The sequence below is a fragment of the Thermobia domestica genome, chromosome 3, assembly GCF_964235325.1.
Source record: "Thermobia domestica chromosome 3, izTheDome1.hap1.1, whole genome shotgun sequence".
Lineage (NCBI taxonomy): Eukaryota > Metazoa > Arthropoda > Insecta > Zygentoma > Lepismatidae > Thermobia > Thermobia domestica.
This window is the reverse complement of record NC_137456.1, coordinates 141,862,101-141,885,805: the sequence shown is the minus strand read 5'-3', so window position 1 is coordinate 141,885,805 and position 23,705 is coordinate 141,862,101. Positions and strand designations below refer to the sequence as shown.

The 23,705-nt window shown below is 34.6% G+C and overlaps 1 protein-coding gene and 1 non-coding gene across 2 annotated transcripts in view; one reads left to right on the top strand and one right to left on the bottom strand.

The window, feature by feature from the left end:
- rdgC (retinal degeneration C) overlaps positions 1-23,705 on the top strand; it is an 857,557-nt gene that overhangs the window by 283,881 nt on the left and 549,971 nt on the right. The gene's annotated exons all lie outside the window — the stretch shown is intronic.
- Positions 16,137-16,208, bottom strand: TRNAQ-CUG (transfer RNA glutamine (anticodon CUG)). The gene has a single exon. It is a non-coding gene; the product is annotated as a tRNA-Gln (tRNA).

The window sequence follows — 23,705 nt, the reverse complement described above, 5'->3', positions numbered from 1 at the left end:
CGTGCCGCAGTGTTTCCTAAAAAACGATTCCCTCATTTTGGCAAAGAGGTCGTCACGAATTCCCTGATAACATTGCTGTGTCCTGCCCCTATGTACCACTTCAATCTTGATTCACGCACATCGTTATCGTTATGGAACACACACATTCTTCTCATCACGCACATTCTTTCCGAAACACATCGTTATGGAGCTTCAAATTTTTTTCCTAACTCACATCACTGCTTCTTTTGACTGACTAACACACGGTTGTTACTACTCATCACACTTGATGTCTCACGTTTTCTTATTAGCTACGGAACATTTGTAGTGCATCTCTCTGATGTGTTTCCACTACATTTTATCGCAAGCTAAGTCAAGAGGATAAGTTAAAGATATGAAATTAGAAGTGAAAACTTACATTTACGTGGGGAGAGGAATTTTAATTGGAAGGTAACATGAAAGAAGAAACTGTCAAACGTGCTATTAAGGTGGACTGGAATTTATTCGGAAGGAATAGATACAGTTCATAATTATAAGTAAATTGTCGATATGTATGAAATGATAAGGTTTCATAAATTTATGCATTTTACCTGTTTTGACATATGGATTAGAGATACGGACACTGAACGTATAAGGTGTTTATCGTCTGCAAAGTTGGAGAACAAAGCCTAGAGAACTCATATGCTACAATTTACAGCAAAAATAGAAAATAATTAGATGAGTCAAAAGTGTGAGTAAAGGATATTATTATGTTGAAGTGGCAGTATGCCTGACATCTTTCAAGTAGAAATGATCATGATAAACTCAATGCTTGAGTGGATATAAACACAGAAGCGCTATATTCAAAATTGTGTGACAAAATCAAAAAATACAACGAGGTAACGAAGAAAATAATTAAATAAATGACTTGGAGAATCTTCATAAATAGGCCTTTATCTAGTAATGGATTGTTGTTCTTGCTAGTGTCGCTGATGATATCAAACATTCATTATTTGAATGTGTAATATTTCTGTTGAAAAGAACAGCTTGCAATATTATAATTTTCTACTTATATTTTGCTTGATGCAATGTGCTACATACATCTATTATTTAGAGAAATTCTGTGAGTTCTTTGAAAAGATGGATATGTCATTGTCGAAACAAAAGGGATTAGATTTTCCTTGTTTGTATTTACTCTTTTATTCTTACATTTTAGAAATCGAAATTCGTTTTCAAGTACGTTTTAAAAGAAAGAACCCTACACTGTAGTTCCGTCGTAGTTTGATATATCTCTTTAAAAAATAAGTAAAATAAATGTTGAGAATTTTATATGAATTGTATCAAATAAATGTACTATTAATATGTAGTTGGTTTCAATAACGAAATTAAATAAATAAATAAATAAATAAATAAAATTCATAGAATTTCTTCTTAAAAGCCTTTCATGTATGAATGTAAATACATTGGAAGGAATCTTCCTGTTCATACCACTGGACATAAACAGAGATAGCATAAATCTCAATTATAAAGCTGTTATCTTTTGTTATTGTCGGTCATGAAAGCTTTGAAGAATATCATCACAAAAATGTAAAATGTACAATTTTCTACTACATAGTATAGTTGAACAATACAAAAAAGAATTATTTAGTATAATGTTATGAAAATGCAGAAATTTAGACGTTTTGAATAAACATTTATGTAATATTTTTAAATGAGAACTGAAACGACAAATTAATATATAAAATATATAGTCTTGTTAGATGCCAATATATATCTCGAAGGTGTCTCTCTTTCACAATAAATTAAAATATTTTATCTAGTAAGTCTACAAATACTGTGATGGATTTATATTATGTCTATGTTATAGTACAATTTAAACTAGACGTAAACACTGTTTCCTTTAGGGAAAATTTTATTAAGTTGTTGTCTTAAGTTTACGAGTGTGAACTGAACCTCAAGATTACTTGATCAATTGATTATGCAAAGTTTTTCTTAAATAGTCATGATGAGTGTTGCCTAATCAGATGGCCAATATAGATGAGATCGAGAATGCCATGTTATGTCCACCTTAGTTACTAAAACCATTTACGATCAACAAAATCGTTCCAAGGCAGTCACTTCAACTGTATTCTTCCAGATTACAAAAGACTTTATCTAATGTAATATAATATCACATTTCTATTTTCCACTTTGATCGAAAACGTAAAACAATTGGATTTAACTACTCTGACTCGGGTATATATCTAATACATAAAAATATTCCGTCCAAAGGAAAAACGTCGTATTTGCAAATTTGGCCAACATTAAGTTACTAACAACAAGCAAATCATATGACCATGTGGCGTTAGCTAAATTTGCGGCCTTTAGTTAGTTAGAAATCTTTTTTTTCTGAAAACCAGATTTTTTTAAAGAAATAGATAAGTCATTTACGTTTGGATGGCAGGGATGTATGGCTACATTGGTGCAGGAAAGATTCACTTGATTCCAAATCCAAGTATGATAGTGCGGATACAAGTCGAACACTTTCAGTAAAATGTGTTCTGTAAAAGAATGTTAAACTTCAATGCAAACAAATAACCAAGGTAATCATGGAGAACCGTCTGATGAGTAATACATACGTTATTTCTGCTTAAAGTAACATTTAATACACAAATGAAAGGAAAGCAAGTGATAATAAATTTATTTAATTATGGATTAAAACGAAACTGGAATCAATCCATGTAGATAACGTAGAAAGTTAAAATACAATAACTAAATAAGAACTGTGATTCAACTAAAACTTTTGAATTCAAACCATTGTTATCAGCTATTTTGAAAGAACTATCTGCATTATAAGAATGTATTCAGCAGATTCTCTGAATTCACAAGGAACTGTGTTCATCCATATATATAAGTTGATGTTGGGAAGATCGAATGTTTACATAAAATTTATATTTAGCAAGGTAAGACATGATGAATTAATCACCTCTGTTATGAAAAGTTATGTGAAAGTATAGACAACTTTTCGTCCATAAACTTTTAAGAGTTATCCAATTATCACTCACTTCCTTTATTACACAAACTGTTCATTGTCAGTAAGCACATTGGCTCAGTGATAGGCACCTCGAGTAGAAAAGGTTCAAGATCAACAGGTGCAAGATAATGTAAGTTTTTGGACGATGATATAGTGTTCAGGATCGAAACTTGAGCTTAAACATCTTAGGTTTATTCAAAGTTTCTCTTAAGGTTTACGAAGTAAAATATTGCTCTCTGGCTGATTTTCTTGAATTTTTCTTGCTGTTCTTCGTTTTTGACATGTGTGTAATGTTTCTATTATAAAGTGGGTTTATCAGGTATGTACTACGTAAGAAATAACTGTAAGACAGTGCAAATAAAAAATACTCTTAATACCTTGTGTTTTACATAGAATGCAAACAATTTCTAAATAAGGTAGGGTGTCCGCTTATGATCCAACTTAATTTTGTTTACTTTGTTGAATGTTTTTTCTTCTTCTTTTTTTGCTCAAATAACTAAGTGATTACTTTGAGACGAGTTTACTTATGAAAATTACAAGTAAATAGTTCTTATAATAAATCACAATGTGAATCGAGAACAAATCTTTCGAAAGGAATACACAACATTTGTTTACTCATTTGTATATACTGAGATATTTATCATTTCCGCAACTCTCTGTGTCTACAGCTTACGAATGGCTATTGCTGGGCCCAGCCAGATGAAGCGTATTCAACTAGGTAATGGGGAGTATACATGTTGTATAACAGGCATATTATTTCTAGCTTTCTACACATGGATTTATCACACTTCAATGCAGTTTACGGTGCTGGGTCAACACCGGGAAATCTATTTGCAGTTTCCACAGCAATATTATGCGCTTCGAGATCTCTTGGTTCCTATTCGCGGCAACTTCAACCATAATGGAATGCAAGAGTTACAACGTTATATTATCCAGACATTACATTAACTTAATTGAATTATAGATAATCATTTCTAGTTATGAGTTTTCCTCACCAGAAAAAAAAACATTTTTCATTAGTTATAATAAAATTTACTGTACACGCTGAATTTACTTAACATTTAATACGTTTGTTTCATGTATTTCTTCCTAATTCTTGTTTCAAATAGTAATTAGTGAACTTTTGTAGGAATTATTTAGCTATCCAACTCAGAAATCAAAGACATACGCAGTAATATATTTAACATGAATACTAAGCAAGTAATGGTCTATGAGTGGTGATCCAAAAATAATGATATTCGGACATTTGTATTACACATAAAATCTAAATAAAATACTTTTGTTTCCCTATGCCCTCAATAGTTTTTATAATATATATATATATATATATATATATATATATATATATATATATATATATATATATAACTGTCATCATTTCTGGGAGGTATATTTAGTTTAATACGAGCAGTCGAGGTGACAACACGAAAGTGTAGATAAAGGAAGTGAGAACTGTCACCAGCTATCGTCCGAGATTCAAACTGCTCGAACACCCACTTTAATCATCCGATCTATGTCCCAGTGATTTTTCTTCTTTTCCCGTCTCAAGGAAATGTTCAGGGGCAAGAGATTTTAAGATTAGAGCGAGGTGACGGCCGCTGTAGAAGCATTTTGGAAGGGTCACGACAAAGATTCTAAGGGTATTAAGGATTTTTTAAATAATGCATTACTAGTTAGGAGACTATGTAGGAAAATAAATATAACTTCAAACCATAACCGCTGCAATAATATACTCGTAATCACTATTTTTGGATCACCCTTCGTACTTTCATTCTAAGATAGAATAAGTTTTCCATATTGCGTTCGATATAGACTATCCTAGTGATTAATCTCCTCTTTAGAAATATCAAATAGGTGATAAGTATACTAGTGTATTTTTAAAATAAAAATATATATATATTAAGCTATCTGTTGCAGTACAATCAGATTTACAGTGTTTCCAGTGACGGCATCTTGAAAACAATACCTTGATTAAGGCACCGAAACCTGTTAGTTGTAAAGTTTTTTTTTTGGGGGGGGGGGAATAAACACGTGACCGTGATTGTAATAATTATGTTAATTCTTGTAGATTTTATGAATTTTTGTAATCTGGTAAAAAGAAGACAGTTTTATTGCTTGCTTGAGATTGGGAGATATTACATTTAAGAAACGTCTTGATGCAGGGAATAAGAACTTGAAGAAACAAGTGAGTTTCGGTTCACAACGTGAAGCTTCGGCGAACTTACAAACTAGGGGAATTCAATACTCAAACTTGAACTAATACATATATAACTACTGACCGCAATGAATTAATGAGATCAAAGGATAGAACCTGTTCCTCGGACGCTGATTCCATATCAAAAAGCAATTACTAGCTTTGGTTTACTGTTTTAATTCTATGGCGATAAATGTTGAAAACGAAAGTGGTTAATTTGAACCATTTCCGGATTCCATAGAGGGTTAAGGGAGGTACTCTTAGGAAGCTGAGTCGATTGCAAAACATCTGCAACTCGATACCTCTTACCGGTTTTGCTCTACAGATATCAGCATTCAAACCTGAAGTAGTAGTAAATTGCAACGAGTAGTTAGTCGGTTGCAATTTACTATTACAAATTGAAACCAGTAGTTAGCCGGTTTTCTGTTTTTGGTAGAGTGTTGCATGTTGTGACAATATGCTCTCTTGAGACACTGAATCGATTACTGAAAACCATTTGCCACTATTTATAACCATTTTTGTTCTATGACGACAAGTGTTGAAACTGAAAATAATTAATTTGAACCACTTTCGGTTTGAATAGAGGGCTAGTAAAGACGATGGGCCCTATTCTTGGAACAATGAATCAATTGCAGAAAATTGCATCTCGAAATCTTGTACAGTCCGCAGCAAAAAAAAAAAAAAAAAAAAAAAAGGCAACATGAGCATGTAAGTGTACTGTGAAACTACGCGTAACAGTCCAGGGAATCAACATAACGTCTAAGTGGCTCGAATCACGCCAGGAGAAACCTCAGCGTCCTCCCCTGCACACTTATTTTGGAGCAAAAGACTTCGCCGTTTCACAATAAATTTACATGCTCATGTCGCAGGTTTTTTGCTGCGGACTGTACCTTTCAGTCCTGTGAAAATCAGTGTTGAAATTGAAAGTAACATTAAATTTGATACACTTCCAGTGTCGGTACAGTGCTCAGAACAGTCATGGTGCGTTACCTTAAGACGCAGAGTCGTTTTAAAAAGATCTCGCTATCTGTTACCAGTTTTGTTGTATGGCGAAAAAATATTGTATGTACGGCGAAAAAATGTTATATGTATGGTGAAAAAATGTAAAGGAAACAATTATGTTAATAATTACTATTCAAGTCTACATATATATATATATATATATATATATATATATATATATATATATATATATATATATATATATATATAGTGTGCAGAAAGAGAGATGTATGGGATTCCAGCATGCAAGGACCATAATAGCAGCAAAACACTGTAAATTTTCTCATGTTTCCAACGAGCATTCTGTCTTTTTCTGCGTGAGTTTCGGTTGCTCATATGATATAACATCACGATCGTTTTATCAGTAACATTTTTCCCCATCACTTTTTACATGAAGTGGATAATTTGAATGCCTTAAGAATTACATAGCACGTTACCCTGTTCCTCTCTTGCCCTTTCCTTTACCTCATGACTTGTACTCTGGTGTCAAATTGTGCGTGATTCTTATTACGTTTAAAGTCCGATCTCTGTTCGTGATACCTGTTGCCTAGCTTATCGTGTAAAAACATAGCTCACAACACACAACAAGCGCACGCTTCTTCCTACACACACGTATTATATATATATATATAGGTACTCAAAGTATTATAAGCATGTTGTGGTGGGGACGATACGAATTAAAGCAGGCAAATAGTCGGCTAGTAATTACTACAAGTAATGTGTGCGTCACTGTTGAAGCACGTGTATCACTGTTGGAAATATGTTTCATTTTTTTAAGGAAAAGTCAACCTAAGACAGATACAATATTCTGTTTAATTGTGTATTTCTTTTACATATACAGCACATAAAGTAACTACACGATCTATTCCAGAAGAAGAAAATATCTATCAAATTACTATTGACAACAAAGAGCAACAAAAACTTGCTTTTGAATAAAGGGCGAAGAATTTTGATAATGTGGGTCTAGAGTGGAAACAGATTAGACAGAATAAAACTGAAATACTAACATGTTAAATATAACAAATACATAATGTTTTCTCCATGCACTTCATTAATCTTACAATGAATATCAGCCACTTTCACATATTTAATTTCATGAATAACCGGATTTAGTGTTTTGTCGCCCTTAGGCCGAAAGGTATTTACCGCCCGTCACCCTGACGGTCAACATTTTAACACAACACAAAATTAAACAATAACTTATTTATACATAAATTTGTTTCAACGTTGTTTTAAAAAGTAAATACTAATGAAGTTTCATTTTGAATATGTTGTAAAGAAAGATTTAAATTGTTACAAATTTATGTATTTTAAAGTAATGTTAGAGAGAATGTTTAGTTTTATTTCTACAATATACACTAGCGCAGTAATAAAAGAAATTAGTTTTCATTTTGTTCTGTAATATAGTAAATACGAGGCGTGTTTTTAAGTAAGCACCGTTTTGAATGTCTTAAAAATATACTTTTTGTAACAATTTTATTGTTTACATGAAAGTCTGTACCTTAATCTACTTATCTACATAGTTCCCACCAATATTAAGGCACTTACCGTATCGTACAACAAGCTTTTCAATACCATTCTCATAGAAGTCTGCCGCCTGATTTGACAACCACTGCAACACAGCTGTTTTGATCTCATCGTTGTTGTCGTGGCGTTCACCACCCTGATGCTTCTGAGTTGTGTCGCTGAATACTTTTTGAAACTTGAACAAAGTTATCAGATAACGACAAAATCGTAAAGTGTCGACTTTCTGTCTTCAGTAATGTCAAGTCTTTAGTAATGACAGAAGGTCGCCCACTTCGTTCCTTGTCATGAACATCTTAAAAGGCATTTACCCATTTCAGTACCATTCCATTGCTTATAATGTTTTCTCCATATACTTCATTAATCTGATAATGAATTTCAGCCCCTTTCACACATTTAGCACTAGAAAAACGAATCACAGCGCAAATTTCACAGTTAGCGGGATTCTGAATCGTCAATTCTCAATATTACTAAAACTATTAGAATAATTATTTGGATTGCTGCAATTTATGTTTCTATGGTAATACAAAATGATTATTTTGATTCTTTTCTTTATCACACTAAAATCATAAAAGTAATTGAAACAGATTAAGAAAATGCGTTTATATTTTAATCATGTTTATTATTATTATTATTATACAGCTTCTGCAATTTCGTTTTAGTGCGCTTTGGCGTGGGAGACCCGTGTTCGATTCCCGGAGGGAGCTCATGTGGTTCGGATTCGACGTTAATCATTAGGTCCACGTCTCATATAGCCTCGCTGCTGAAAGGGACGCTAAACTAAAAATCAACTCAACTCAATTCGTTTTAGTGCTGATTATTAAATTTATGTCCAACGTGCACTTCTAGGCCCGAGGCTAGTGAGCCTAGTGGTAAATTCGAGTCTAAGCGTATGTACACTCATGTCAAAAATGATTGTCGCATATCTATAACTGTCTTCTTATAAGAATATAATTTGATAATGATTTTGCAGAGTACTTTTAATACTGATACTGTGTGTATAATCGGGAAATGTATACTTGTGGTAAATTTCACAGGAAAATAATTATAAACGCGAAAATTAGGAGAGTAAAACAAAATGTTGCTAAATGGACAAGAAAGTTTTATTTTCGTTTTATTGTTCTTATTTACAGCCCTTTTGACATGAAATTGAAATATACATGTCTTTGATGATTATGCACATACTAACATTATAAGAAATACCGGGTGAATTTGTTATCGAATTATATTCCTACAACAACATATTTATAGATATGCGACAATAATTTTGGACATGAGTGTACATATTTAAAGAAACTACACACATGGATTCACGTACCTGTAAACTACAGATGTATTCAAGCAAATAACTGACAGCATTTAAGTGCGTAAAAATGCATATTTTGCAATGTAAACTACTTAAGTGTAATAAGATTTTATAACGACACTCTTCTATTGAATGGCACTATGGCTTTAAATTCTTCACTGACACCTTCAAAATTTATGTTCATAGAAATCAACTTTTAAACAGAAGTGAACATGATGGTGCAACATCAGCCGAGTACAGAAAATGAAAGATATTCAAAACTGAATGAATTGTTTTAGGAAAGATGAAGACCATAGCTGTTAATGTGGATGCAGCTGAAACCATTACACTCAATGTGCGGCCGCGTATGCGTGTTTTGCTGTATTTTCTCGAAAATTATGCATGATGATTTACCCATTTTCGTTTACCTTGATATTATCTACTCATTAATAAATGCCAAATCTTTAGAGAATATTATACTGAAACAAAAAGTTTAATAGGCCTAATTAATGTTACGTTTGTACTATGTATCATGAACTTCTGTATAATTTTGCCTTGCAAGGATCATGATGGTAAGATTAATGAAGGTAAGCTTCAGTGTCAGTATCATCTTAATTGGTAGCGTGTTTATTATATACCATCAATTTTTAAGATTCATAAAATCGTTTGTCTCTATTTTCTTCAAATCTACACGTGAGAACATTTTCTTTATATTGATGAGATCTACCAATTGGTGTAGGTTGGTGCGAATAAAATGCCTCTCTTGAAGTTTGGTGGGAAACTCACCTCAACGAAACGGCACAGGGGATGGACTAAGGTTATGCGTCTATTGTCACAAACTCGTACACGTCCAGCAAATGAGCTTGTGTACCCAGATAATCAGGAGGCAGTGCGTTGTTTAATAGAGTCATATGAAAGTGCGCCATAAAGAACACAGAATTGCGAGGGATTTTGCTTTATGAATTCAAACTGAGACATTCTGCACAGCAAACTGCAGTATATTTGGGTTATGAACGAACAGAGTATTTGCCGTCGGTTTGTTTGGTTTTGTTAGACAATATGAGCAGAAGTAATATTTAAAATAGTTCTAAATCCTTCAAATTCATCATAGGTACCTAATTAATAGACGTATCTGTACTACGAAGAAGTAATGTGTGTACATTTGCTAAGCAAGTGTGAACTTTATCATTGATGTGAAATCTGATGGACTTCAATACATCTGCTTCTTCTAAACCTCGCCACGATTTTCATTTACTAGTATTATAAGCTAGGTTCAATATATGAACAAGACATTTATCCATTTTTTCTTCACTAATCCTTAAGGCTTCCTCGTTTATTTCTTTATCTAATTGAGTTTCATCACATGCTTACTTTGACATGTGTTTGTTGTGTCTTTCCTATTATTTCAAGTTACTTCAATTAAAATTTTTGTCAGAAAAAAGACTTTTTCCGTTTCAATGGATACAAATTGGAAAACATCGGTCTGATATTACCGATTATCCGTAATTTCCAACACTAAGACTGCAGTTGCTAATATCCATAATTATGTTACGAAAGATAGAGAAACAATACAGCACTGTACTTTTAATCAAACACAATATTCAATTTGACAATGTAAAATAACTGTAGAATGTAAATATTCATTATGATAAGCACTTTGATACAGTAAATTCTACCTTCTAAACTTAAAATCAGGACTTTTAAACTGAATCACCTACTACAGATTCTCTCTTTTGCTTCCTATATCTGGATAGACATTCTATAAGATCGAGGGATGAGTGTATCTCTTTGGATTGCATTTGTACCAACGTAACTATTAAATAAACATGTCCTGAGCCCTATTTTACATAAGCAGAACAAGCATAAATTCCAAAAATTGTATTGTAATATTTTTAAAAGGGTTTGGTGTATTATTCCTACAAACAACGAACCAGTCAAAGAAAACTAATTAACATAATTTCTTCTCTCAGTTTAGCTTCAAAATAATTCCTAGTCTTTATCTTCATTCTTTTAACCTTTGAAATAATTTGTAATTAACTTAAGAGCAATGGGTTTATCCCACATGTTGAATGAACCTTTTGTAATTTTGTCTGAAATGACCTACGAAAGTATATAGATAATCCGCACCTGATATAGATAATAATATTTGTATTCTTTGGGAGATTATTTTTAATAACAAACTCTCCAGTATAAACTAATCCCTTAGTGGCCCTTTGAAAAATTTTTTCTTTATAATTATCTTATTTGTCGCTTAAATGTCTTACAGTTATTTCATTTGCTTTAACATGGCCAAGACTTCTTTGTAAAGAGTTAATCCTCACCTTGCTGAAGACAAGGTTTTGCTCTTGTCAATTTTTGATTGCGATTTTTTTCTCTCAAGTATGCAATCAACTCGTCAGCGTGTAAATTGTAGGAGGTTGGAAAATGAAATAGGTGGAAATTAAAAAGAAATAGAGCTTACATTACAAATCAATGGACACAGGACATTTATTGAATTTAATTTCATTACTTTGATTTTAATTTTGTCTTTCATTTTATTGTTTTCTGCGTTTTAGTAGGTACCTTCCAACATTTGATTTGTTTTGGTCAAATATTAGTTTCCTTCAAGTCTTTTATATTTTCAACTTTTTCTAAACTTTCCGTGTGTGAAGAAATTTAGTCACCACATAATTTGCTGTTTTTTCGTATAGACGATACTTTTTGTTTTATTTATACTAATACACATTTTTCTTTATGTCAATTTATTATAGTACTTATACAATTACTCTCTACATCATTAAAATCTCTATTAAGTTTCTACAATTTAATGTCATCCGCGTACATCTAAATACACATAATTAATTAACTCACAATAATCATTTATAAATATTGATAACAATGGAGGCCCCAAGAAAAGTCCTTGTTGTATGGAAGATCCTCGCTGAATTGGTGCATTGTCGGAGATCATCGTATATATCTTTTCGACAAACGTTCCTTCTGACAAAAAGTCCTGAAACCATCTTGAGATATTGGAAATAACGCTATACTCGATAACTTGTCTAGGAAAAGCAGATGTGGCACACATTCAAAAGTTTTAGTAAAATCCATGTATATCACATCTAATGTGATCTTGATTATATAGCCTTCGAGATTTTTTGGTCTATTTGATGAATATTAGTGATTATAGCCTCCCGATAAACATCACCTTTACGAAGATACTTATGTGTCGGGTGGGGAAGATTGCGTGCTTCAGTGACATTTAGAGCTATGACAGCGGTAGTTCACTACCAGAAGGCTCATTACTACCAAATTGGTCTAAATGATTTGGTCTAAATGGTATAGTTAGTCTGAAAGAGTTCTAGAAGAAGGAAGCAGTTCTCCAGTAACCAAGTTGGCGGAAATCATAGTGATTGGTACAGCAACTTGGACGTCAGTCCCAGGCGTGGTCAGAGTAGCTTTAACGGTTAGGATACTGTGGGATGGAAGGCAAGGAAAACCACCACTCTATATTTCCCTAGTTTGCTGACAGCAAATAGAGAACACCTTTCATACTTCAAATATAGTTACCGAGGTAAAATATTCCCACATTCTGATCTCTGGGAATGAGATGTCTTGGGAAGGACAATCGGACGAGAGAGTAACAGTGGGGGGAAGATCGTTAGAGAAGGGAAGACAACCAAGAGCAAAAGGTTTAGGATATGGACATGGAAGTTATAAAAACTTGAAGAAGAAATGGAACAAAATAATCTAGAATTGGTAGGAGTTGGGGAGGTTTCACTCAGGTAATGACAAAGGCGGTCATAATGATGTAGGAATAATTCTTGGTAATCGCTTAAAAGAAATGGTAGTGAAAGCAGAATTTGTTGATGAACGAGTTACGATGTTAAGACTTAAAGAAAAAAGAAGGATATAGTGGTGATACTAACATACGAACCGAGCACTTCACTTGCACCTGGAGAAGTAGAGAAAAATTATGAAAAAAATAGAAAAAATGTAGTGAGGGAGAAGAGGTGTGTATGCGTAATTATAATGGAAGATTCTAATGCAATTGTGGAAGAAAAGTAGTGTGAAGTATCAGTGTAATCAGAGTGACATGATTGTGAGACAACTGTGCAAACTTTTAAATTACTTCGCCAAATTCAATTATTCATTAAATTGCGACTATGTTTTACAGAATCAAGAACTCTCTTTAAAATTCATTGGAAGAAAACTTTTATTAAGTTTGTACATTTCCAGACAGTTTCTGTAATCATATATTTGTTAATAAACACGACTAGTTTCCTTATTGCCTTTCCGCATACCTTCAAGCATAGCCTGATACTTCCTCATTCATTGAACTCCAAAGTCATCATTCTTGAGCCACACAAAACCACATCAACAAGGGGTATTCGCCACGAAGTTTAGGAAGGTGCAGGATCATCGGAGGCAACAGATCCCATCATTGGAGGACGACCGACTTCATGTCCCGAGAATACTATTCTGCCGGTTCATCGCCGGAGACACGTTTTGAGTTTGACAGCAGAGTTGTAGTATGAAGGTGTAGGAGAATATCATCGCAGAAACGCTTTACAGAGAGAATTCGACGCCCCTAGCAGTCTAGCAAGATTGAGTTCCAGTTGTTGGCTGATTCCAGAACATCCAGGTTCCTCCAGAGCAAACCTTTCACCATTCAGATGACCAGGAAGACGCCAGTCATAACGGAATGTCAGGCCAGTGCTCTTCCTTTATTTCTTAATTATATCCTTCTTCTCTCTCTCACTTGATTCCCACAACTAGTCACTTTTCAAAATTAGAAACATTTGAATTTTATTTAAACTCAACCACAATTTTTTAGTTAAGTACCGTGTTGTGCATCAGTTTCATACCCATTTGGTTGCGTTCATTTAATAAGTATTCTGAGCTACAACTGATAGCACAGCACCGGCACAGTAGGAAAAACAGGAAGGCCGAAGAAAAGTATGCAACAAGATGTTTCTTAAAGAAAATTTGAAAAAAAATGAGGAAGTAAAAAATCTTTTCGTTGAAACATTCGAAGAAAAATATTCAAAAGATGAAAGGATAGGTGCTGGCAGTGACAGAAGTAAGAGCATATTAAACTTTCCATACAATAGGCTGCATGAGAAGTAGTAGGTTACCGCGAGCACAAAACGGCTAAGAAACAGTAAGTTACAGAAAAGATGATACAAAAAATGAGCGAAAGGAGGGCGTGGAAACAGATTAATACGAAAGAGGGCAGAAAAATGTACAAGAAATTAAACAATGAGTTACGAAGGGAAACAGACAGGGCAAGAGAACAGCTTTACAAAAGAAAATGCCAGGATATAGAAGAACTAGAAAGAACTGTGAAATATAAGGAATTTGTACAAAGAGGTGAAATCTGTGGTACTTCGAAGGAAACAATGGGATATTACAATAGCAGTAGAGAATAAGAATGGATAGGTAGTCAGCGAGAGAAGTGTAGCCTTAGGAAGATGGAAAGAATATGTTGAGGACTTACATGAAAGTAGAATAGATCGTGCTTCCTGGGTGCTGTAATAGAAAATGAACTATGCTATACAGGGTTTAGTATTTTTCGTGATGAGTTTGAAAAGTTATATCCGAGATTAGCAATGGAAAGGCAGCCGTTATAGTTAATATACCAATCAATTTATTAAGGATATGTGAGACAAGGACAAGAAAAAGTCTCATCGCATGGAGCAAAAATTTTGCTTCGAATACTGAACAGTAACTTGTATGAAAGAACAAATGGAAAAGTGGAAGAGGAACAATTAGGGTTCAGAAGAAGTTTACAGAAAATGGGCTAGTCGTGAATGTTGTATTTATTGATTTGGGTTGAGAATTGTGAATTGCTAGGAGTTCTAAAAAAGGTTGAGTTGGGATAGAAAGATCGAAGATTCATAAAAGAACTTATACATGAACCAACAAGTAAGTGTTAGAGTAGGGGAGGAAACGACACAAAAGAGCGTAATTGAAATGGAAGATCGACAGGGATGCTGTTTCTAGCCTACGTTATTTAATAACTATCTAGAAGAAATAGTGAAAAAGCTTCTACACAGTGAGAACGACATTTCGTTAGGAGGTATAATAATTAGGTGTATAGTTTGTAGACGATATGACGCTTGTTGCAAAATCTGAAAAGAAAATCAATAAAATGTTAATAAACTTGAGGAAGGCTGTGAAGAATATGAGATAAAAATAAACGTTAGAAAGGCAAAAGCCACGGTGATTGGAATGAAGCTGTTGGTGTCAAATATAGAAGTAGGAGGAAAGAAAATAAAACAGGTGGTTAATTTTTGATACCTAGGCAGTATTATTAATGACGATATAAAAAGAAAAAATGAAATAAAAACAAGAATACACTGTTAAAAATGGTTTCTTAAATTCGAGAAAAAATCCTCGTATTTGAGAACATCCGTTTTATACCTATGCAACGAGTAATACGTTCTTAAAAGTAAGATTTCGATTTTCCCAAATCATTTTGAGAAATACTGACTCAAATGCCAGGAATTATATATCATTTCTGAGGGTGCAAATGTTTTCTCAAATTTGAGAAAAAATGTACTGTTTCTTAAAATTGAGAAAGTAAACATCTGAGGAAATATGGCATATAATCCCAATTTTGAGAAACACATTTCTAAAAAAATTGAGAAATGTCTTTCTCAAAAGCGAGAAACGTTGCACAGAAACAGGGTTCTCAAATAGAGAAGGAGAAGGGAAAGGGTATAAACAAAATATAAACATCCAGAAAAATTCAAACTCTTAGTACATACAGGATTTATATTAATTAAAGGTCTACAGTTATATAATGTTTAAAATATACGCATTTAAACTTTCATTTCAACGCAAGAAAATCACATTCATTAATAACGAAACGTTTGTTTTACAACAAACCAAAAAAATTAAGCAGGTAAATTCTGTAAAAACTGCCAAAAAACCGACGTCCACATTTTCATTACACCATTCTTATCCATCTCTATCATTGTCTCCCTTAGCCTTGCGGCACAATCTTGAGACGTTATTTTTTTAAATGAAATTTTTGAGTTTTATATCCCACAGTTGTGTCAGGTAGGCTAAAGGAGAGGCTGAGAATGAATGAAATAGTGGAATGAAGAAAGTAGGAAGAAACGGCAGAATCCCGAGAAAACCCACGCACACTGTGTTTGTGCACCACAAAGCCCACTTACCGCGAGCTGGAATCGAACCAAGAGCCTCACGCATCAGAGATGAACGCTCTACCACTGAGCTATCGCGGCTCCTACGTTAAATTAAGAACAAATGGGTACAGTATGTAGTGTGCAAATTGATGGGGAAACCAGGGATTTCCCCCTCTGAGAAAAATTTATCACCCTAAAAATGAAATGAAATGAAATCTATGAGTTTTGCTTCCCACGGTCATGCCGGTGAGGCTAAAGGAGACGGTGATGGTAAGTAATGAATGAAATGGTGGAATGAAGAAAGTCGGAGGAAAGGGAGAACCCAGTGGAAACCTACGCACACTGTGTTTGTCCACCACAAGGTTCACTTGGCGGGGGCTGGGATCGAACCCGGGACCCCAAGCACCAGAGGTGAACGCTCTACCACTGAGCCACCGCGGCCCCGAATTTGTCGCCCTGGAGAAAAAGATTTCATCCCTGGCAGGGATAAATTTTCAAATTCTCTGTACGAGTATTATATACATGTGTGACGACTGGTTGCGTATATAGGTGAAATTCATCCCTCCCCCGGGGAAAAATATTCTGTGCAGATTGTTTATACGGATCCACATATTTGTAAAATTACAGAAAAAATGTAATATTTTAATGAACTAGTATGTAAGAAATCGAAATATGGCGTGCTCTTACCTGTGAAATGCGTATTTACGTGAAAATATATTAATGGAAATCGAACTTGGTATGCACGTATTCGTCCAGAAGGTAAGTGGTGGTAGAGTAATAAAGGACAATGTGACGTGCGACGAATGTAACGAGCAAATGAATTTAACAAAAACATGTCTATCGTGAAAGCATTGGTTTTCCAGAATCCTTGTTTACGAGTAGATACCCACCATCGCTAACACGCTTCCTTCTACGGATACCCCACCAAGCGGCACCTTTCTGCGCTTATGCCCTGACTCGGTTAGATAGCATTCATGCTTTTTAGTGGCCACCTGGCACACGTTGTATTTTTTTAGCACAAGACTTTTTAAAGTGAATCTGCACCAGGAAATGCAAGTGCACACCACAAAAATGATTGCTGAAGGTACAGAAAGTGAATTCAGAAAGAAGTATATATTTAATGAATTTCTGTATGAATCATCTATGATATTACACTTTTTAATCATCTACGATATTACAAATTAGGCACTATTCCATTCTCATTTTTAAGAAATGAGAAAATCTCATAAATGGAAACCTGAAAATTTCCCTTCAGCCTACAAATGAAAACATGTTTGAAAATAATGAGACATTTTCTCTCAAATATAAGTAAAAATTACTGATTTTGTTTTGAACATGCATTTTCCTCAATTCTGAGCAAGGAAATTTTTAAGAGTTGGAATGATGGAAGAAGTCTTTAGGAGAAAAAAGTATATTTTGTGGGACCTTGAATAAAGAGTTGAGAAACACTCATAAAATGTTTCGTGTGGAGCATTGCACTGCAAGGAACAGGAACATAGGTATTATGCAAAAGTGACGAAAAACGACTGGAAGCTCTTGAAATATGGATGTGGAGAAGAATAGAGAGAATTAGTTGGGTCGAGCGGAAAACGAATGAGAGGATGTTAGAAATGGTGGAGGAGAAAATAGTAATTTCGTATATTATTGAAAAAAAGGAAGAGAAACTGGCTGGGACGTTAGCTAAGAAGAAACTGTATCATGAAGGGTTCTGATAGAAGTAATACGAGCCCTGAACATAAGTCCCGTAGGAATGGCATGTCTGACAGCTGTTCTCTCTGGATTCGGTATCTGCAATCAAACACAAGAAAAAAACCTTGGGTAGACATTCTGAATTCCCGGCAATTCTTTTCTGTGACGTCATCAATGCGGCAGCCAACGAATTTCCTCTTACCAAATTTAAAATTGTATACCTTCCTTACTATTCAAAATAATTTCGCTCTTCTTTTATTTATCAGAGAATATATTGGGCTTTTATTGTAATGTTAAGCTTTTCCTTTTATTGCCGCCATTTTTAAATATGACCTCTCAAACTACAGAAACTACAGATGAATCTCAATTAATAACTGAGATATTCGATTTTATGTTACGTTAAGTGTAAAATTTTCTTCGGTAAGTTCGAGGTATTAAAATTGTATATATAGATATCTCCAATTCTTACAAGATTACATATATGTCGTTGGATTCGTTAATTTCGCGCGCCACCGATTCGGCGACATCATTATTTCGCGCCGTCGATTCAGTGCCTTGAACTTCGGTACTAGAGTTGAAAATACCGAGAAGTAAGGTTAGCAGAAATGTTTAGAAATAGTTGCATTGAAAACGAGAAGTAAGGTTGAATAGGTTACGTTGAGGATAGTTTTAGACGAGTAAGGTGCAAAATACGAAAATCAAAGTTAGATTGGGTTAGCGATAATTACTAATCATTTCGAACCTTTAAAAAGGTTTTCTCATCTTAGTTACGTTAGAATTTCGGCTGTAATTTCTAAGAAATACACTCGGCTCCGAAACATAGCGTACTCATAACTTATTTAGTAGTCTGACATAACTATCGTTATTTTCTGCAGTAAAATACGACATTTAGTATAAACTAATCACTTTACATTCTTTTAGGTTGATATTAATATTAATGCTATTGGAGCTAGAATTTTCTTTTCATAATTTACAAAGTAGTTTTTCAACATTTAGGATGATGGCGAGAGGCAGAATTTATGTTTAATATTATTCATTCAGTTAGTCTTTCAAGACACATTACTTCGCTGCGTCCACGTCAACACCTGAAACCCTACTTGAAGAAATCGCGCCCATTGTTATTGCCTGAAAACATGAATGTATGTTGTGATATGTACGAAACAAATATTACAGGGGTAGTGAAGAAAGAACAAATCATCAATATGACAAAAGCTTTAAACGATCTTGACAAGGGAGAAAGTAGTGTGATCTGGGGTTTATTTAATGCTGTAATATCAAACTCCAAGGTGCCTGTAAAGCAAGTTGGGTACTTACCGATTCTTCCGTATCCAGTTATGCAATATGAAAACGTGTTTAATACAATAAGAAACTTTCAAAATTTATTGAATTGTCTTGAACAAACAGCTTTGCCAATAGCTTGTGACGAAGAGATTTATCATATTGCTGGAGAGATTCAAATTACTTCAAATAAATTTCCAGATGTGCTTCTTACGGAGTCATTTCACATGGCAAAAATTATGTTAGTTTGTGTTGGTAGATACAAAAGTGTCAATGGGTTGGAAAATTTTCAGTGTTTGGTTGTAAAATATTGGAAACTGTACTTATGGGAAACAATTACACGCGTTCAGTCAAATGTATGTTTTTGCTTGTTGAAGTTGGTGAGAAATTAAAATGGAAAGCATTCTTATGTCAAAGTGACTATAATCTACCTAAGTTGCGAGAGACAGTCAAAGCTCTAATGTTTACAATGAGTAAAAGGCAAACTAAGCAATCAAGTATTAGTTTTGAAGCGTTAACACAAATCATGGAAAAGTGTGTGAAGACATGGATTTGTTTTTTTGACTTAAGGGGGCAGACTACTAAATATTTTTGAAAAACTAATAATTTTTCTTTTGCCCGTTTTTCGTAAGTGGAAAGAGGTAATAAAATATAACTTACTACAATAATATATAATGTTATTCTACACCCGAAAATATGAATCGGAAGAATTTTCCGTGTTGCCATCCATAGAAATTACAGTGTGACCAGAATTTGAATTACTCAAAAATCTAGGTAAAGGCAGCGACTAGAAAAATGAACTCAACGGTAATTGATGACTTATCATGCTGTCTGTGCTCCTTGTTTACTACTTTTTAAATAATGTTTATTTATTTTGTAATAACTTATTTATTTTGTAATAATTTATGTAAGTTTTATAAAATAAACAAAAATATTATTTAAAAAGTAGTAAACAAGAAAGCTAGACAGCATTATAAGTCATCACTTACCGTTGTGTTCATTTTTCTAGTCGCTGCCTTTACATAGATTTTTGAGTAATTCAAATTCTGGTCACACTGTAATTTCTATGGTTGGCAACACTGAAAATTCTTCCGATTCGTATTTTCGGGTGTAGAATAACATTATCTATTATTGTGGTAAGTTACATTTTGTTTCCTCTTTCCATTTACGAAAAACGGGCAAAAGAAAAATTATTAGTTTTTCAAAAATATTTAGTAGTCTGCCGCCTTAAGTGCAAATCAATCAGATACATGTAAATACCTTGGAGGTTTCTTATATTTGGTTTCCCTGTTGAAAAAATCTTATCCGAGCAGACAAAGGAGGAAACTGGATGTTTCATTTGCATACGGTTCTGCAACTTCTTCCAATATTCTGTGTGTTCGATCGAATTAACTACTTAAAATGGCCGTCTCTCTACTTAGAACAAATGGAGGAATTAAGAATTAAAACACCCAACAGTACATCATAAATTTATAGAATGCAATTTTGTCGTTAGAAGGAGATAAGGTAAATTCAATGCTGTTGGTTTATACATGGCTTTAGAACAAACTATTAATAGATCTCAGAAATCTACAAGGGAAATAATCGGACAAACGAAAAGAAAAGAAAATGTTCTCGAGTGGCAATTATCCTATCATGAAATAATTGCCATCAAAAACACATTCCAAACACTACTGGAAGTTCGGGATGTAGATTATGATCTTCAGGCCCATCATGAGTTGGCAGGGAGACAAGTTCAAGAACTTGAAACAAGCATTAGGAAGATGTTTATATCCATCGAGGATAAAGAAAGTCCATATGAAGCAAACAGCGAAGCCTGGATATCTTTCTCACTAATGTATTGGTAGCATTAGAAGATGCAAGGAGAATTAAGTCATTATTCTCTAAAGGTAAAGAGTTATATTGCGCTTTTAGGAACGAAAGATTTATTACTAGAACTAAGACATTGACAGCCACTATAAATAAATTACAACTTCCATCTTTTAAATCGGAACGTCTATCACAGCCACTTGGATCTAACCAAAAATGTAGGATAGAAGTAACTAATCTTGTTTCTTCCCAAAGGTTAGTGGGCATAGTAAAAGAAAGGGACATCCTTAAATGAGATCCTCAGATATGATATCTCTGTACTTTTTGAATTCAATGGAGCCACAACGTAAATAAAGAAATCTGACCTTATGTCTATTTTATGTAAAAAAAAAAAAAAAAAGGAATATACTGAACTTTGTGCCGTCTTTGATGAGAAACTGTCAACCTGTATTGTAGTGGATATTATGAATCAAATTTATAAGATTTCAATGAAAACTTTGAATACATTCAAAGATTGATTTGTTCTTTATGTAAATATTATTGATTCTATTCATGAATGCGGCAGAGTAGATTACGCATTTGATAGTTACCTGCAGAAATCATTAAAAAATGCAGAAAGAGAAACATGAAGTGCAAAGGAGTCCACAACTTTAACACATATTACATCTGAAACACAAATTCCTATTCAGATAGACAGATTTTGGTCAAGTTCTGAAAATAAAATCATGCTCCAAAACGCATTAAGAAATTTTCTGCAGGAAAGAGCTCGATCACTGCACTATCGTATTAACTCAAGTGATGTTGTTCAAGAAGCAGGAATTACACCAGCTATAAAAATGAGTCTGAACAGTACTTAGAAATATCGGATGAGGAGATTATGAAAAATACTGAAGAGGCTGATTTGAGAATAATCCCTCACATTTTTATGCTGCAAAAGAAGGTTTTGAGCAAGTAATTGTAGTATCAAATGATACAGATGTTTTGGTACTACTTGTCCATTTTCTTAAAAGTTTTCAAGCCTGTAGGTTTAAAGAAACTGTGGCTTAGAAAATCTTCACAAGAAATTTTATCCATTCACATTTTATCAGATAAATTAGGAGAACTTAATTATGCTATTCTAGCAACACATTTTCTAACAGGACCAGTCCAGTAAAACTGGAACTAAATTATCAGCCTTAAAAGCACAACCAGAACGATACTTAACAGATTTTGGACGTCATGGGCGAGCAGACGATCAAGCTTTTTAAGCAGCAGAAGAGTGTCTGGTACAAGTTTTCAAGTGCACTTGTCACTCATCAAATTTCACTGATCTCAGGGCAGAGATTATGACGTAGCCTAAGGTACCAAACCTTCTACCACCAACAAGTTCTTCCATACAGGGTCGTCTCAAGCGCGCATTCTTTATGGTATATACTTGCTCCTCAGTGCTTCATAACAGTATCACGCTGCCGCCAGAAGAATATAGAAAGATTCAAGATGAGAACGATAAATTGATACCTGACCCTCAATTAAATTAATTTCCTGAAGATATTATTGTTACATATAACTGCAAATAAAAATGTACTACAAAGCGGTGTAGGTGTCATTAGAAGCTTTATTTTTGGGCATTGTTTTGTAACTGTAATAAACTTTGTGAAAATATATTCAAGACCATAGATGAAAAGAAACGTTTCTGAAACAGTATCCTATTATTTAGTGGTTCATTTGAACAATGCACATTTCAGTTTGTGCTGTTTCTACTGTCATTGCCTGTTAGTTTTAATTCAATATTAATCTTCATTTTAAAACGTTAATTGTAATATATTGGTTTCCGTGTGTTCTTTTGCAAGTATAAAAACATTTAGTAAATTAATACGAAGAGGAACTACTGGACGAATTAAACATCTGTTGTAACTTTCCATTTTGAAAATGTAATATACAGATGGTGATCAGAAAAATGGAAACACCTGTAGTTGGCAACACGTTAGATGTATGGGTTGGCAGTGGTGTCGTGGCGCCCGCACCGCCGGACCGCTGGTGGTGGTGTGTTAGGTCGGTCTCCATAATACGTCAGGCGCAGTGGAACAGCAGAGTTCAGTGGCTGCAGCAGACGGAGGTAGTGTAAAATTGGAGACCTCTCAGATTTTCAAAGAGGGCAAATTGTTGGTGCGCGGTTATGTTGAGTGAGTGTGACGGCAGTGGCTACTGTGTTAGGTGTGTCGCGTGGGGCAGTGTCGAAGGTGATGACGGCCTACACAACACACGGGAAAACCACATCGGAGAAGCGGAACAGTGGGCGGAAGAAAATCATGAGTGACAGGTCACGCCGGGTATTAAAGCGCATTGTCACGCAGAGCCGTCGTGCCACTGCGGAGCAAGTGACGGACGAACTCAATCAGTACCTCCCCCACTCTGTTTCGACAATCACAGTCCGCCGCGAATTACATGACAAGAACTTACGGGGTGGTGTTGCACGGGCCAAACCGCTCATCAGGGACCATAACGCTTCCGCACGCCGCAAATGGTGCCGCGACCATGCAACTTGCACCGTTGAGGACTGGAAACGTGTGATATGGTCGGATGAGTCATCCTTCACCCTATTCCCAACCACGGGCCGTGTTTATGTGTGGAGAACGCCCAAAGAAGCTTATGATCTGCAGTGTCTCCGCCCAACTGTGAAACATGGCGGCGGCTCGGTGAGGCTGTGGGCCGCCATGTCATGGTTTTCATTGGGTCCTGTGGTCACACTTAGCGGACGAATCACTGCTAATGATTGTGTCGCAATTTTAGGAGACCACTTGCATCCTATGGTTCGGATGTTGTTCCCGGACAATGACGCCA